Below are 18,833 nucleotides of genomic sequence, written 5' to 3' on the forward strand. Positions count from 1 at the left end.
ATCTAATAATTATTGATAATTAAATTAAAGCCCAATTCCAAAATAGACATATCTATCGATGTAATTATTATTTCTTGAGATGTTAGCATCCCCCAATTTTCTATTTAAAAGTAGACTAAAACATGTTTTATTATTTATAAGGTCCTCCATAAAGTCATCATATTGAAAGCTGAGATTGACTTTTTTCTTCAAAATAAGTTATAGTCAATGAGATTGACTAAGCTATCGAGAATTTTTCAAAAACTGATTCTACATGATTTGCAAAAAACTTGAAATTACATAAAATCATAATTGTGATCATTAGTTTGACAGTAAAATAAACATGATTGAATCTATTTGATATTTTTGAAGTAAAATCAAACATATAGATTTATTATGTTAAACTATATTTTATAGTCAAGCTTGAACTAAAAGAAATCCTCAACATCACAAACAACTTAGGTTAAGGAAAAAATGTTTTTATATTCATTATGGATGGAAAGGAAGAAAGAAAAATGCATTATTCAATAAATAAGAATAAATATCAAAAATAAAAATAATTTAATGAAAAAAACTCATCCTAAAATAATTTAATTAATTGGCAAACATGTCAGTCAAATTTATAAGCTTATAAACATAGGAAACAAACCCAGACAACAATGTTTAAATAAAATTACTTGCAGTAATGATTGACGTGTCATTGCACTCCCTATTTTCCCTGATTTGTGTGTGTTCAATTTAAACGTCGCACCATAAGAAATTGGTCCACTCCCTTATTGGCTTAATTTCTTTCAATAATACTGGGCATGGATATTGAAAGTTGAGTATGAAACGTCTTGTCTCATGATCCCTGAGTCGAATGTTGGCCAGAATATGGAAATACAATTTCAAGAAAGATTGTCATTTTTTGTTATTTAAAATGAACTTTTGAATGCATAAATGGATTCATTATCCTAAAAAACCCCTAAGGCACTCAAACTATGCAAATTAAACAACTTAAACTTATGGTTATTAAAAATATCTGTCGTATTTTGGAAAAAATTGACCAAAAAGTGTCCAGAAAAGGGTCATTTCGTCTATTAACAGACTATACATTAATATTTTATCAAGTGAATTATTATATTGTTATTAAAATGTAACATCCCTCACATTACTCTTGTTTTTGTAATGTAATATTGTGACTATGTAATGGAAGCATGGAAGTCATGGTTGACTGAGACATTATGTGCACACATAAAATAAATTAAATGTAAAACAGCAAATTATGGTTGAGCTAGAGGAGTGGATATGGATTCAGAGGTATGAGGAGGAGGAGGATTTGCTTGTCCAAGTGATTATCAAAACCAAACCCACTTCATTCAATTCTATCACCCTGACAAATTTAATGTTTGCACAGCATACATTGAAGAGAGCATGGGTCACCTTAGTGGAGAACAAGGGCCATGTAGTCAATGTTCTCATGGGATGTTTTTGGAGAAAATCCAATGTGTAAAATAAAAGAAAGAGATAAAGAGAAGTGTGGGGGGAGAGAGAAAGAAGTAGAATGAGAGGAGGCAAGAGCGACACAAGGAACGTGCAGGAGAAAGCATAGTAAGAAGAGAATGTAGAGAAGATAGTGAAAGAGGAGTGTTGGAGCACTACATGGGGAGAAGGATTAGCTTTGATTCAAAGCCTTGTATTTGGACGTCATATCCTATAAATTCAATGTGGCCAGTGGTTGTATGTCGGTGTTAGATTGGTAGATGAAGACTCGGTGGAGACATTGATTCACTTAGTGCTTGCTAGAAATATGGTGAACCACTTAGAGTTGATAAACCACCCATAGAGTAAGATTATTCTCATGGAACTGAGTAAAACTTCATTGAGCCTTGGATAAATCCATGTGATTCATTTTAGAGAGTCAGAAAAGTCATTGTGGTGCTTTCTACATGAGGTAGTTGATAAACCACCTAGATAGTGCACTCCCTCCCTTGTTTTGTTGACTTGATATCAGTTTGAAATTCCCTTGAGCAATTAACTCCTAAGAATATGAATCTGTCTCAAGGGTGGTTACAGTGTAGCTAGCCTATGGTTGGTAATAGAGTTGAAGTCCCTCCCTTAGTTTCCAACCTTCTTAAACACACAAATAAGTAGATTTCATTATCGTTCAAATCTATGTTCATGGATAGTGTGATATATTATGTGTATATGGATATAATGAATGTCTAAATTATGTTTTTCACTGATTTTATTCATGATTGGAATGTGAATCTGTGTGAAGATGCCTACTCAGTTTGGATCATGTTATTTAACATTATTTTTATGAATGAATTACAATTTTGTGTGATCTTAGTAAATTGTTGATTAGGGCTCTTTGAATGAGTTTAGAAGTGGACCGGTATGGTCTGAGTAACTGGTGTATTCCCTTGCTAAGCTATGAGTGTTGTGTGAATTAGTGTTCTAGTCTTCCCCCTTTCTAGTCGAAGAAAATAATTTATTTTAATGTTTAGAGGTACCTACCCTCGTTGTTGTTAATCACTCACCATTTTCGACCTCTTGACCTCGGGCCCTAGTGCCATAAGTTTAGAGAATTGGAGTTTTGGTAGTTACCCAATTTGTATTCATTTGCTGGAAAAAATTAGTTTGATATGTTATATGTTTTTGCGGCCCTAGGCTCCCACTGTATATTTTAAAGGGGGAGTTTTCGAAAGGACCCATGGTTGGGATGATGTATGTGCAAGAGGAGTCCATCAGACTCTTTTTCCTACGGGTCATTGGATTGTACCATGACTGGAATGACATATGTGTGAGAGAAGCCTACCAGCTCTTTTTCTTGTGGGTAGTTGGATTAAAATACAGCTAGGATGACATATGCATGGGAGGATCCCACAGGGCTCTTTTCCCTACGAGTTATTGAATTGAACCATGGTTAGGATGATGTATGCACAAGAGAAGCCTACTAAACTCTTTTTCCTACGGGTAGTTGGATTGAACCATGGACGGGATGACATATGTGCAGGAGGAGCTACTAGGCTCTTTTCCTATGAGTAGTTGGATTGAACGTAGTCAGGGTGATGTATGCACGGGAGGAGCCCATCGAGCTCTTTTTTCTATGGGTTGTTGGATTGAACCACATATGGGATGACGTATGTGTGGGAGGAGGCCATCGGGTTATTTGCCTACAAGTTGTGGGAAATACCCACGATCACGATAATGTCATTAGGAGGATCACTTCTAACAAATCATAGGCACAAAACATGATGGGGTCAGAGTGGTAGATCCCACGACCTCGTGTACATGTGGTGAATATCAATAGGATTATACCACATCTATCTGGATGCCACATAGGAACCATGAGAGATGTGGGACTGTCAGGGATGACATGGCATGCCCACTTGGGTCACATGTGGGTACCACATGGCGATACCTTGTTGGCATGGAACTTCTAGTTGGTCAAACTTCAAATGGGAATAACTTTTGATCCAGGTGATGGATTTTGATGAAATTTATATCGTCAGAAAGCTCTTGATGATTTGGATACAATGGTAATATCATAATTTAATTCCATATGCTTTAAATAATGATAATTTTTATAACCTTGTCATCTTCATAATGGACTAGGGAGGTCAAGTTAATTATGAAGTAACACCTCCCATAACCCAAGAAATTCCAAGAGGGTGGGAGGGAGCATCACAAAGTGGTATCAAAGTGTGGTTCAATACTTGGACTGGATGAGCCATGAAAGAGAAAGTTAGAATCAGAGCTTAGGTTCAACACTGGACCTAAAGAAGGTCACACACAAATGATTAAATTATTTTGGTAAATTATTGTGTGTGTGTGTGTGTGTGTGCGTGTGTGTGTGTGTTTACCTTCAACTTGCAGATATCATGGCTACTAACCTGGATGAAATGTTGATTTCAAACCTACTTTTGATATGGTTACAAGCATGATGATATGTCCTTGGCTCCCAACTCTTTGTCACACAGACAATCATTATCATAAAGATCCAATTCCTTGAGCCACTTGAGTTGTTGACCAAGTATTTTCAATATGTCAGGATTTTGCACAACAACGTTACATCTCACTAAAACCAACTCCTCGAGAGACAATCTCATGTTTGCTCCAAGAAATTTTATACCAACTCCAATTGCCAGCCAGCAGTTGTGCAAACAAAGGCTTTTAAGTGACTAGTAGTTCTTAGCTATAACAACCAAATTCTCATTGCTAAGATCAAGAGGCAACCTTAGGTCTAAAACTTCTAGTCTTTGGCACTTCTGAACGACAACATGGAGTCCTTCTGTATCCACTCCATCATAAAAAATAAGGGTCCTCAATGTCTGACAATGTTTTGAATCAAACATCAGGACATCATTCGTTGTAGTTATACACCTCCTCAAGTGAAGTTCTTGGAGAGAAGACAACTTTTACAAAGGATGATGAATCAAAATCCCTAAATCCCTCACAACTACACAATTCCAACTTCCACAATTTTGGGCAATTCCGCCAAATCCATCCCAAATATTTTTACCCAACCCCAATACCCACCAAGCACAAATCTTCTAATGGCATGGGCATATCAAGAATCCCATAGAAATCTTCTATTGAATTCCACCCAGAGAGGATAAGGGATAGCCCTTTAAATGACTTAAACTTTGTCAATGATGGAAAATACCTTAGACTCAACCCTACCAACTCCAACGAGGTTAAATTAACATTGCTACTGGCCAGATATTTCAAGCCATGAAAATATATTTTATTGTATAAATAATGAATTTATAAGTACATTTTTTTCAATTTAAAAATCCTATCAGCGTTCCCTTGCACCTTTTGGGGAAATTGCTACTAATTATTAAACATAAAGCAATTGTTAATCACAAATTTAAACGGTTGCTTGAAAAAAAATAAAACCTTAATGAATCCAATTATCTCATTCAGCCTTTGGCATTTACCTGGTATAATTGTATTTCCATGTATCAAAACAAATGGTTCAATGGCATTACTTCATTAAGAGGTGGAAAAAGTTATCACTGGAGCATTGATCTATTATCTTTATTCCTAAAATCTAAGTTATCTAGGTCAATTGAAATTACCAGCTAGTATATTTCATTTGTGGTGAAGGTTCAAATAATATAGTAATACTAATAGAAAGTGATAGTCTTAAACCATTCAAGACTTGTATTGTTTTAGCGTGGATTCTTAGGAAATATTATTATAAAAAATCATCTAAAATTTACTATTCAAAGACTTGTAATGTATTACCGAATGCTTCATAATAAGCACATCTAGAAATACTTTTTATTTCCCTACTTGTCCAATGTTGTCGTTTTTATTGCAACCCTACCATGTACAAAATATTGCCTTATCAACATGTACTATTTGCCCAAATCTACATGCCACAATGTATGAGTGTATATTCTATTACATATGCATATATAAGAACAATCTTGATGAACCAATCAATGGTTTATAGCAGATTACACATTTCCAGGACAATCTCATTGAGATAGAAACTATGCTATGATTACTAATGCTACATGCCTAAGAAAACATAATACATACTCATAAGATACATGTTTATATGACATTTTTTTGAATTAATAGGTTTAATAAAAAGAGAAAGGATATAACTATTTTCAAAATAATCTCACTTAGGAGTCCTACAACACTTGTTTTAAATGAATTCTTAATTTATATTCAATACATTTACATATAAACAAAATTTAGGCTCTTCCTCTTCCTTGTTTTGTTCATGCTTCAAATATATGCTAATAATTATTGATTATTAAATTAAACTCCAAAAACCATATTCCAAAATAAAAATACCAATAAACATAAAAATATATTAAAATAATTTTTAAAAAAAATAGTTCGGGTCAATTTCATTGAAAATAATGTCATTAAAATGTAAGATATTATTTACATATTCTTATCGTTCAACAATTACATAGGGTTGAAGTTAAATTTCCAATCACCCAAAATCACATTATGCAACACGCAACAATACAATGAAAAAAATGCAATGTCATCCATTCTTGCGGAATAACATAATGTGACACATAATGAATATTTGTGATGTTGAGGATTGCTCTTTTACTTTTGTTGCATCTCCCAAAAGGTTCAAGAGGTCTGTAATAAAAATATCGATCACGAGCGTGTTTGAATGGTCATAACGTCTTGCAGTTATTTGCAGTGATTGAAATAGGGTTTGAGGTTAAACACCATGTAGCAAGGACTAGATTGTAGCAGCAAAAATAGCAAGCCAAAGACATGAGAGAACCAAAAATTAGGTGCAAGTTATCTGCCTTACATTGGCATCGAAAACTCAAAGTGGGGGAGTTAGGTTTATGAAATTAGGAAGCTCGGAAACCAGTCAAGGATCTGGCTCGCCTCTTATTCTACCTAAGAAGAGGAATCTTTTGTGCATGATGCCACAACTTTTTCTCTTGGGGAAATTTGTTGGCTCCATTTTATCTGATGAACTAATGTAGATGCAATATGTCTGGAGGATCCATGCTTCAGTTGCCCTGCAAATGACTAGGAATGAAGATTGACTTATTGTGGACTCTTCCAGTTCACTTATGGATCCTGTATTGACTCAAAACCAGCTTATTCATCAGCTTCCCTCCAAATGTCTAGGAATGAAGATCGACTTATTTTGGACTCTTCCAGTTGCTTATGGATCATCCAAATTCTCTCCGCTTAAATTTAAAATTTCAAATCATCCAAATTCGCTCCCACTTAAATTAAAAATTTCAACTGAATAAAAAAGTAGTAACAATTCCCACTGTCATTTTCAAATTCAAATTCATATTGTATTGCGTACTCTCGTATTTAACATGTATGATGTATCGTCTAAATCACTGTCACCACAACTTTCACAGAAAATTAATAGGGACATGACTTGGTAGGACAGACTACGACCGAGCAGGCTTGGAATTTCAAATATCTTATGCATGTCAAATGAAAATTTTATGACGTTTTTGTATTTTTCATGCCCTTCATTTTACGTTCTAATCAAATTTGTGAGTGTCAACCTTCCCTTATCTAGAAACTCTTTCAACGACTCTTACAAAATTGTTCTATAACAAAAAATAAGTCATCAAATTACAGGGTTGATAATAACTATTATTAATAAACACATTTTAAAGATATTTAATAATTTTTTTAAATGAGATTTTTTTTATAAAAATGAGTTTAATATTTCTCAACCATTAGTAACTATTTCTTAATCAATGTATTTAATTTTTCTATATTTTTAAATTTTAATCTCAAACAAATATATTAAATATATATATATATATATATATATATATATATATATATATATATATAATCATTATTAGTTTTACCTTATTTAAAATATGGAAGGACATCATCGCAATCTTGAGCCTATCCCCCCCTAGTGACAACTTCCTGACTCCAACCATAAATCGAAGTTTAGTAAACTTCGCCTCTGTGAGAGCCTTTGTAAAGATGTCTACAACTTGATCATCGATTGAACAATATTGCACTTCAAGAACATGGTCATGAATGAGCTTTCCGATGAATTGCATGTGTAGTTCAATGTGTTTGTTGCACTGATGTTGGACTGGATCTTTGCATAGTTGAATGGCACTTTAATTATCACACCAAAGGGTAGATGTTGTTGTTGAAAACCAAACTCTGATAGGATCTGACGAAGCCATAGGGCTTCCTTACTAGCTTCTATGACACCACGATACTTTGCTTCTGCTGAAGAAAGAGAAATGGCACTTTGTTTCTTGCAAGCCCATGTAATAGGTCCTGAACCAAGAGTGAACACATAACCTGCAGTAGACTTCTGATCATCAGGGTCGCCAACCCAATCAAAATTAGTGAAACCAACCAATAGAGGAGATGCTTCTGCACTGTAATGAATCCCAAACAGAATTGTACCTCAAACATAACGAAGTATTCTTTTAGCTACTTTCCAATGACTTTCATGTGGGTTTTGCATAAACCGAGCAATAAGGCCAACAGAAAAGGAAAGGTCAAGACGAGTATGGGTCAGATACAAAAATTTTCCTACAAGTTGACCGTATAAGGTAGCATCAACTTCAGGGGAAGTACAAGTGACTGAAAGTTTGGCTCTAGACTGAAAGGGAGAAGGGGCTGGCTTACAGTCTTCCATGTGAAAATGGTGTAGAAGATCACAGGCATACTTGGATTGGGAAAGGGAAATACCTTCCTTGGATTGCAAGACTTGAAGACCAAGAAAATAATGCAAGTGTCCTAAGTTTGTGATTTCAAACTTCTTTTTAAGGTTGGACTTCATATCGTTTATAAGGTTGGGATCACTACCAGTAAGGATAAGATCATCAACATAAAAAACAGGAATGATAAGAGACTTACCCGCTTTCTTAGTGTAGACAGTATTGTTAGAATGACACCTAGAAAAACGAGTATCTAAAAGAAAGCTATCCATTTTGGCATACCAAGCCCAAGGGGATTTCTTGAGACCATTAAGGGATTTCTTAAGCCAACATACAAGGCTGGAGTCTATTTGTATAAATCCAGTAGGTTGTTCCATATAGATTTCTTCATGCAAGAAGGCAGATTTAACATCCATCTGATGGACTTCCCATTTGAAAGAGGCAGCAAGGGAAAGAACGAGGCAGATAGAGTTCATTTTGGCAACAGGGGAGAAGGTTTCAGTATAGTCAATGCCTTCAACTTGTGAAATCCCTTAACAACAAGATGAGCTTTATGTTTATCAACTTTTCCATCTGGTACAAACTTGGTTTTATAAACCCATTTACATCTAACAAGTTTTCTTCCCTTTGGAAGAGGAACAAGATCCCATGTATCATTTTCCAATAAAGAATGATATTCTTCATTCATAGTTGTGTCCCAATCTGGATGGCCTGAAGCTTCTACAAAGGTGTCAGGATCATAATTTGCTGAAGCTTGAGCCAGTAAAGAAGAGGCTCTATCAAACTGAGAACGTGTACGTCGATGATCTGTAGGATCACCTACAAGAGCACCTGTTTCATCTTGAGTATAACGAACCCATTTTGGAAGCTGAGGAGCTGAAGGAGGATCCTGAGAAGGTGGGGGAGGATTTTCATCCTCACTGCCATCAACTGAAGAAGAAATATTTTCAGAAGTAGAAGGGAGAGAGAGAGGTGCCACATCCATCGAACTAGGCTTATAGGCCGATATATTTTCAGCAAACTTTACATCTCTTCTAATGATAACATTTTTGGACTTAAGTGGAATAAGTCTATATCCTTTGACATCTTCAAAATATCCAACAAAAATACATTTTTCACTCTTAGGTTCTAAAGATTTATGTTTCTCATTTGGAATATGGGCCCATGCTTCACTTCCAAAAACACGAAAGTGACTTACATATGGTTTAATTGAGCTCCATGCTTCTTTTGGAGTGATATTCTTTAAAACCTTAGTAGGAATGCAATTTATTATGTAATTTGCATAGTTAATTACTTTTGCCCAAAAATTAAGACTAAGTCCTTTAGATTGAAGCATACAATTAAAGATTTCCTTTAAGCTGCAATTCTTCCTTTCCGCTACACCATTTTGTTGTGGAGTATATGGAACAGTATGTTGCATTTGAATTCCATTCTCAGTGCAAAAGTTTATGAATTTGTTGTTAAAAATATTCTCCACCAGTATCAGATCTTAGCTTAAGAATTTGATGTCTAGATTGTTTTTCAACAAAGGCCAAGAACATGTTAAATACTTCACTCTTGAGTTTTAATAAGTATACCCAAGTGTGTCTGGAGAAATCATCAATGAAAGTTAATAAATACTTGTAGCCAGAGAATGAAACAACTGGAAGTGGACCACATAAATCACTGTGCACAAGCTATAAAGGGATGAGGTTTGCCAAGAGGCACGTTTTTCAAAACTATCCTAATGATGTTTTCCGAGTACACATCTCGAACAAATACCATCTCTGCAACATACTATAGGAAGACCTGTCACCATATTTTATTTACATAGATTTTGAAGGGAGTGATAGTTTAAGTAACCAAATCGCTCATGCCAAAATTTTCTCACTTCATCATTATGAGCAACAACTACTGAGGGAAGATTTAACGACCCAAAGTTGTTAAACTTGTACAACCTTTTAGAATCATCAGCAATGCCAGTAGCTAAAATTTGTCTACGATCTCTTATCTCCTTAATTACAACATCGTGAGGTGAAAATTCAACGATTTCACCTGAATGAGTTATCTGATATACAGGTAGAAGGTTGCAGGATAATCTTGGAACACATAATACATCATTAAATTGACCATTGTCTAGATGAATAGTTCTAGACCCTACAACACTAAGAGATCTATCATCACCAACATATATTTTTGGTGTTACAATGATTTAAAGAAGAAAACATGGCTTTGTTTTTGGACATGTGATAAGAAGCTCCAGAATCAATGAGCCACTCATGAGAATGAGAAGAAGAATATACATTTACATTTAGTGTATAACTAGACCAAGATGCTTGATAACCACATGCAGAAAGTGTTATTCCTGAAGATGAAGTTGAAGTTGAAGAGTGCTCCAAATGAATGTTATGCTTCTTCATTGTTGCTTCCAAGGCTTCCATCTTCTTAAAGCATTTGGATTCTAAGTAGCCATCTCGATTACAAAAGTGGCAATGTCTCTTAGTCTTCTTCCCTTTGTTTTTATTTTCCTTATCATTTTGTTGAAATGATTTTTCATTTTGAGAGTGAAATTGCTTAGGGCCTTTGTTTGGTTTAGACCATTCTTTTTAGGATACTGCTTCTTAGGATTCTTTGAATTTGGTTGCTGCTTGGTGGCTAATGCTTTCTTAGAAGAGTTTCCAAGATTAAGAAGACCAAAATGTAAGAGTTTTTCTTGTTCTCTTATTAAAGAATCACAAAAGGCATCAAAATAGGGGGACTTGTAGTCTTATCCTTGAGAAATAAATGATTCCCTAGTAGAATGGAAGGTGGAAACAAACACAGAGTAGGCTGGTCTCAACTTAGTAAGAATGGAATAGATACGGCTACCATCTTCTTTCTTAACCTTAACACCTTCCAAAAGAAGTCTAAGGGTCTTGAACTTGGACAAAAAATCTTCAATGGAAGAAAAATTATTGGGGTCCAACGTAAGCAACTCATTTTCGAGTTGATGGGCTCTAATCTCATTTTTAATTCGAAAAATTTTAGTAAGTTGTTTCATTGTTTCATTAGGGGTATCAAGTTTTGCAATATGGAATCTAAGGTCTGGAGAAATAGACATCCCTATTAACCCACGTGCTTGATCCTGCCTATTTTCCCATTTGGCTCCCTTATCTTCATCTTTAGGTTTAGTTTCTAGGCCTGAGGCTATTCTGTAAAGACCTTTACTTCTAAGTAAATCCATAATGTAGGACCACCATTGAAAGTAGTTGGTGTTGTCAAAAATAACTTGGCATGGAATTTCCATTTTAACATAAATTGAAACTATAGATGTTGAAATTAAGTGTTCCAATGGAAAGATCTCAAAAAATTAGGCTGATTAAAAAAAACAGCTTTCGGATGAAGAAGTTATGGTTTTTTGAATAAAAGTTGTTGAATATGCCAACGAAGTGCGTGAATGTGTGGAAATGAATGATAATGTTATCTTTTAAAAAAAAATCTCTTCCCTTTCCAAACTTAATCTAATTAGCTCACTTTAAAAAATAAAAAATTATGTGACTCACTTTTATAAATAAGTGAAAGTCGCTTTTACAATGGTACTTTATGAGCTACCCACTAAATTGTAACTTAAATAAAAGATAAAGAGACTTTAGGATTATAAGTGACACACTTTTTATAATAGTTGAGAACACTTTTACATAAAGTAACTTTAAAACATAAGTTACATGTGCTTTTTGAAAAAGTAACTCAACAAAAAGAAAGACTTGAACTCAAGACCTCTATTCTCATAAAGTAACTTTGGACCAAGTGAGCTAGTTTAAAAGGTTAGTAATTTTGGAAAAGATGAAGGGTTTTTTTTGTCACTGAAGCTTTGGGGTGCGTGCTTACTTGAAAAAACTCTTTCTGCCTACAAAAAAAAAAACCACACAACCCAACACGCACATATAAAAAAAACATTTTCGCTTGGAGTTAGCTTTTTCTGGAAACTAAATATTTTCCTCAATGTTTCCGATTTTCTGAGATCACACTAAGGCGCGGCGTAAAAGAGCATACACATGAGAAATATCCTTCCTTTTTGTTTCTGATTTGCCCAAATCGCATAGAGTCGCAGGGCAAAGAGCATACGCAGAAATCAAAGGTATAGATCTGGTAATAAAAAACAGAGAGCTAGATAAACCGAAATGAACAAAGAGATAAATAGCTAAAATTGCAAATAAATATTGTATACCTCTAGATCTTAAAAATGACGTAGCTAGAGCTACCGGAAACCTTTCGCATGAAAAGAAAGGGATTCCTCAATGGAACAAATGCTCCTAACACAATAGAGCAGTCCTCTCGGCCAGAGAGCAATCAGAAATAGTAGATCTAGGAAACAGTAGTCAGATGCAGTTGTATCGGCTTCCCATTTGGATCACCAATGGATATGGCCCTCAAATAGCTTTGATCCCATGTAGGAATTTACAGGGTAAGTTCCTCAAATAGAACACCAAAGGACATTGCTCACAAATAGATCACAGATCAATACACCAGTGTCCTTGACATGGTTAAAACCCTCAAAGAGGGAAACAATCCATGGCCTGGGCCAAAGCGGCCACTTCAGACAGTTTATTAATAAAAGAAAGAAAAAATACATAAGCTTCTCTCATGAACGGTCACCCTACAAATGACCCTCCATGCTCTTTAAATAGAGATCATGGACCAATCGAGTGTTAAGCCGCTGATCAAATGTCGGTAATATCGAGGAAAGAATGAAACATCGGATCACTTCATGTCTAGAACATATCGTGACCGTCGAATTGTAAGTTACAAATGTACATAGTAAATAAACACACTTTACCTAACTCTACACTAGACCAATTATACTTAACTATTTCCTATGTGTCGGAATATCCTAACAAATTCAAATTATTTTTAGACCATCGCCATTTTTAAGGCATGCATAGGGTCATTTATGCTTACATTCAAACAAAGATGAAGAAACAAACTATAAAATTTACAAGGTTCATTCTGGACAATTTTGAGATAAGGGTGTAGAAATTATAGTGTAGAATTGTAACTGCTCATGAAATTTTAATCTAATTCACAAGACACAATACTACTCTACAGCTGTGTGGAATTCAATTCACAATTGAGAACATCAATCACAAATGTGCAATGAGAAATAGCATACATGCACACAATATCTTTTCTAGGGGAAAGAAACTTCTAGAAACCCCTTGTGTTTGTTTGCATTAATCTGATGTATAAATATGTATTACAATTGCTAGCTCACTCTTAGCACAACCTACAAGTGAATAACCTATCTCTTTATCACTAAGAAGCTCTGACCCGGACTTAGTCAATCTCTACCTCTTCTTGAGCCCCTATTTACTTGCGCAATTCCTAAGCAAATTAGGCCCCTATTATTTAGGAATTTCCTCCAAAATGCTTGCATAATTCCCAAGATTGATTGTCTCACTGCATGCAACACCTGTACACTCAAGACTAGTCTACAAATGATGTTACACTGCCTTGGAATCTCCACCAAAGCTAGGGAACTTGAATTCTCTACATGCACTAGCTATTTTGGGTTGATTGATCAGTTAACTGGATGATCACTAAGTTAGAATGTTGCCCCACTGCAAAACTGACTTTCCACTAGTTCCTCCAATAGTTAGAACTAATTTAACTGAAAACAGCTTGAAATAATTGACCTTGATTGCTACAAATTAGCAATCACACATGCCTAACTGAACTCCAAGCCCTCTACCTCGAATTGAGTGAACTAACTAAGCAACAAGATCCATGTCACACAAGTTAACTGCATCTAAGTTGTCTGTTGATGTGGAAATTCGAATTTTTTCAATTTGACCAAGGCAAAATCAAATTAATACTTTCTAGCCGCATTTTTTCAACACTCCCTCTCAGCAAGAAAGGGATTATCAACCACCCCTATTGTGCACCTTTGAAACTCGAAATTCCCTCTTGACAAAGCCTTTGTAAAAATGTCAGCATCTTGTTCCTCTATTTAAATGTATTGTAGCAACATTATCCGACTCTACACACAGTCCCATAAATGGTGATACCAGATATCTATATGCTTGGATCGATTGTGAAATATCAAGTTCTCAGAGAGCGTGATGCAACTCTGATTACTACAATAGATAACAGTTGGATCCATCATCTGAACAAACAATCCCACAAGTATCTTTCTCATCTATTTCGCCTCACATGATGCTTGACTTGCAACCATGTATTCTACTTATGTCGAGTTGAGCGCCACACATATTTTCTTCTTGTTGTACCAGGAAACAACTATGGACCCAACACTGAAAATTCCACCTAATGTACTCTTTTAGTCGGATGGACTCCCTACCCAATCTGCGTCTGTGAAGCCACACAACTCCACTCCTTCTTTCCATTTGTACCATAATCCATATTGGGTAGTGCCTCTGGTTTACATAAAACTTGCTTAGTTTCCTTCCAAAATAATTTGGTTGGCCTAACCATAGCTTGGCTCAGCTATTTGAATGCATAGCACATATCTAGTCATGTGTTCACGAGATACATCAGTGAACCCATTAACTGTCGATAAATAGTAGCATCCACTTCTTCACTGAAGTGGCATCCTCCTTCCTCTAGTTGGTCGCTAGAGGTGTCTCCATGGGTTTACAACTCTCCATGTGGAATATTTGTAGTATCTTATTTGCATACTTTCCTTGAGAAACAAATAGTTCCCCATCGCCTTTCCATATTTCCAACCCGAGGAAGTAGTGCATGAGACCCATGTCCTTCATTTCAAATTCCCTTGCAAGATCTGATCATATTCTCATCACCAGTTAAAATTAAATCATCAACATATAAGACAATAATAAGCAATTTACCTTCTACCAAGATGTGATAGAGGTTTGCATCCACTTCACTTTTGGTGAATCCCAAACTAGTGAGATAGTTGTCGATCCTGGTGTACCGAGCAGGGGGTGTTGTTTGGACTGTACAATGCTCATTTGAGTCTGCAAACATGACACTCTCGATCAGATGTCTCAAAACCTTATGGTTTCTCGATGTACACCTCCTCCTAAATAACCCCATTGAGAAAAAAAAATTTACATCCATCTAGTTGATTGTCCACCCCATTTGCGCATCCAATGCAAGAATTGATCTAATGGATTAATACCTTGGTACAGGAGCAAAGGTTTCCTCATAGTAAATTCCCTCAACTTGAGAGAATCCTTTGGCCACAAATATGGCCTTATACTTCTCTATGATTCTGTTTGTTGCATGCTTTGCCCTGAAGATCCATCTCTAACCCACTACTGATTTATCTATTGTTCTTGGGACCACTTCCCAAACATTGTTCTTCACAACGGATTCATGTTCTTCTACCATTGCCTCAACCCAAATGGGTTTCTCAATTGCTTCCTCAAAAGAGGATGGCTTAGTCTCTGCAAGCTTGGTCATTAAATCCATGTAACTAGTGTACCTCTCAGGTGACCTCCTTAGCCTGCGCAAATTTGAAGGAGCTTCCACATTCTCCCTCACATCTTGCACTAATATATCAACTTCCGTGGTTCTTTTTTTGGCTTCTATGGATGGTTCTGCTTGAGTGGATGTCTCCACTATGTCTCATATCTGCTCCTCAATTGGTGGCTACTCCACAACTTCCTCAAGCTCTTGCTTTGGAGTTCTGGTAGGATCTGAAGCTCCCTATCAAGAGAGCACAACATCACTTTCTTCTCATCAAACTTTACATCCCTTTGCACAAATGTCATTTTGAGGGAAAGTAAGTACAAACAATAAATGTGTGGAGTTTCTGTGTAACCCAAAAAAACTCCCAACTCTGTTTTCTTCTCAAGATTCTTCCTAGAATCTTTGGAGACATGGCAGTAAATAAAAGCTCCAAAAATCCTAAAATGAGACACACCCGAATTTCTCCCTAAGAAAGCCTCCTCCAGTGTGATCATACCAAGAATCCAATGAGGACTCTGGTTTGACAAGTAGACTGTTGTGTTACATGCCTCTGCCCACAAACGTAGTGCTAAGCCTTGTTCATGTAACATAGCTCTCATTTCTACCACAATTCTCTGGTACTTTCTATCAGCTACCCCATTCTGTTGTGGGTTTTGGGGTGTTGTCATCTCTCTTTGAATACCTTATTTCACACAGAAATTCTTGAATTCATTTGAAATATATTCACCTCCATTGTCGCTCTTGAGAGCCTTCACCTTCTGACCGATCTCTTTCTCAAATAGTGCCTTGAATTCTACAAAATTGGAGAATGTCTCATCCTTCTTCTGCATGAAGAAGATCGAGCACTTCCTTGAAAAGTCATCAATAAAAATAAAAATAAAAAATTGTGTCTGGCCGTGGAGGTTGTCAAGAATGGTTGAATGGACTCTTTCCATGACTACATGTTATTTGTTGTCTCAGTCATGGAATGTGGATTTTGCATACTTCCCCAAGATACAACCTTTGTAGACATCTTGTTTCTTAAGTGCTCCTTTAGGGAGGCCAGTGGTTATTTGTTGCATAATATTTAAGGCCTCATGATGCAAATGGCCAAGTCTTGTGTGCCAAAGTTCATCGACATTGTGGCTCTGCTCTTTTTCTACCTTACTACTTAATGCAACACAAACTTCCACATCCATCTTATATAGGTTCTTCACACGAACCCCGATCTGCTTCACTTGACCTATGGCTATGTGTCTTGGGAATGCTTTCCCTTTATTGAATATCACATCATAACCATTGTCTTCCAAAACTGCAATAGGGATGTGCTTTTTTTAAGGCCTGGAACGAACATGATATCCTTAAGTTGAAGAGGGGATCTCAACTCCCTTTGAAAAGTGATTGTACAATATTGGTCGTGGTGTACCTTTTGTCATCCCCAACTCAATTTTCATCTGGAGATATTTCTCACCCAGGTCACTGAAAAACTCTCTACACCTTGTCATGTGGAATGAGGCACCTAAGTCCAAGTACCACACGCTCCCCATGATTGTGCTGGTCATGCATGTGATAAGGGTGAAATCAAGCTTGAACTGTGAATCCAAGGCTTCACCTGCTACTCCTCTTGAGTTCTTCTTCTTGTACATTTTGTGTGGACACTTCGTAGTATAGTGCCTAATTCATGACAATTGAAGCATTTTATTTTTGACAAGTCTTTCTTCTTTCCCCCTTGGCTGGATTTTGGTTTAGTTTGAGATTTCTTCCCTTTTCCATTCTTTCCCTTTCCAACCAATGCAAATTTTTCTTCATCCTCACCCTTGGATGAATTTCCATCTTTGGTATTCTGCCTTATTTCCTTATGTACCAAGTAAGACCATAAGCATTCCCAATTTTGTAAGTTCTCCCTCTCGTTCAGTGAGTCTTGGTAGTTATGTTAGCTTTTAAGAAGACCTATAAGAGTTAGGCTTACCAGGTCATCTTCTACAACATTAACACCAAGTTCACCATGAACTTGTGCAAATCTGATTAGATAGTATGGGATAGTTTCATTCTTTTGTATATTGATATTTCGAAGTTTATCCTTGAGTGCCAGCTTCCTCTGGTCACTATTATTACCTAACAACTATGTCAGTTCCTTCCACATTGTGAATAGCATTTCTTTCCCATGGAGGTTTGAGACAATGTGGCCTCGCACTCCCTCCCAATAAACAAATTTGAAATTCTTGTTCTAACGTGAATTCTGCTCTAATACCATGTATAAATTAGTGTAGAATTGTAATTTCTCGTGAAATTTTAATCTAAATCACAAGGCACGATCCTACTCTACATCTCTGCAGAATTAAATTCACAATTTAGAACATCAATTACAAACACTCAATAATAAATAACACACATGCACACAATATATTTTCTAGGGAAAAGCAACTACTAAAAACCCCTTATGCCTTCTTACATTAATCTGATGAATAGAGATGTATTATAATTTCTAGCTCAATCTGAGCACAACCTACAAGTGAATAACCTATCTTTCTTCTTATTAAGAAGCATGTACCCAAACTTGGTCAATTTATGCCTCTTCTTGAGCCCCTATTTCCTTGTGTAATTCTTGAAGAAATTATGCCCCTATTATTTAGGAATTTCCTCCAAAATTCTTGCGCAAATCCCAAGGTTGGTCATCTAAGTGCATACAACACCTGTACACTCAAGACTAGTCTACAGTTAATGTTACACTACCTTGGAATCTCCACCACAATTGGGGGAAATGAATTCTTTGCATGCACTAGCTATTTTTGGCTGATTGATCAGTTAACTGGATGATCACTGGGTTAGACTATTGTCCCACTGCACAACTGATCTTCCACTAGTTCCTCCAGTAGTTAGAACTAGTTTAACTGAAAATAACTTGAAATAATTGACCTTGATTGCTACAAATTAGCAATCACACGTGCTTAACTAAACTCCAAGCCCTATAGCTCAAATTTACTAAGCTAACTGAGTGACAAGACCCTGGTCACACAAGTTGATTGCATCTAAGTCGTCTGCTGATGTGGAAATTTGAATTTTCTCAATTTGACCAAGGCAAAATCAAATTGAGCCTTTCTTGCTGCATTTTTTCAACAAAGGGTGGATAGGTAATTAGGTATGCATATCCATTGGTCAAGGCCAATGATACAATCAAGATTGACATAGAGAAAGGCAAAATCAAAGAGTTCATCAAGTTTGATTTTGGTAATGTTGTAATGGTACTAGAGGTTGTAATAGAGGTCGTGTTGGAATCATTAAAAACAGAGAAAAGAATAAGGGTAGCTTTGAGATCAT

At 36.0% G+C, this 18,833-nt stretch overlaps 1 pseudogene; it reads right to left on the reverse strand.

Annotated features, from left to right (window-relative positions):
* Positions 1–3,896: 3,896 nt before the first annotated feature.
* LOC149231538 (uncharacterized) lies at positions 3,897–4,701 on the reverse strand (annotated as a pseudogene).
* Between the last annotated feature and the right edge of the window lie 14,132 nt (positions 4,702–18,833).

The sequence above is a fragment of the Pinus tabuliformis genome, chromosome J, assembly GCF_031772625.1.
Source record: "Pinus tabuliformis cultivar Carrire ecotype Pingquan chromosome J, CPIR1, whole genome shotgun sequence".
NCBI classification, from domain to species: domain Eukaryota; kingdom Viridiplantae; phylum Streptophyta; class Pinopsida; order Pinales; family Pinaceae; genus Pinus; species Pinus tabuliformis.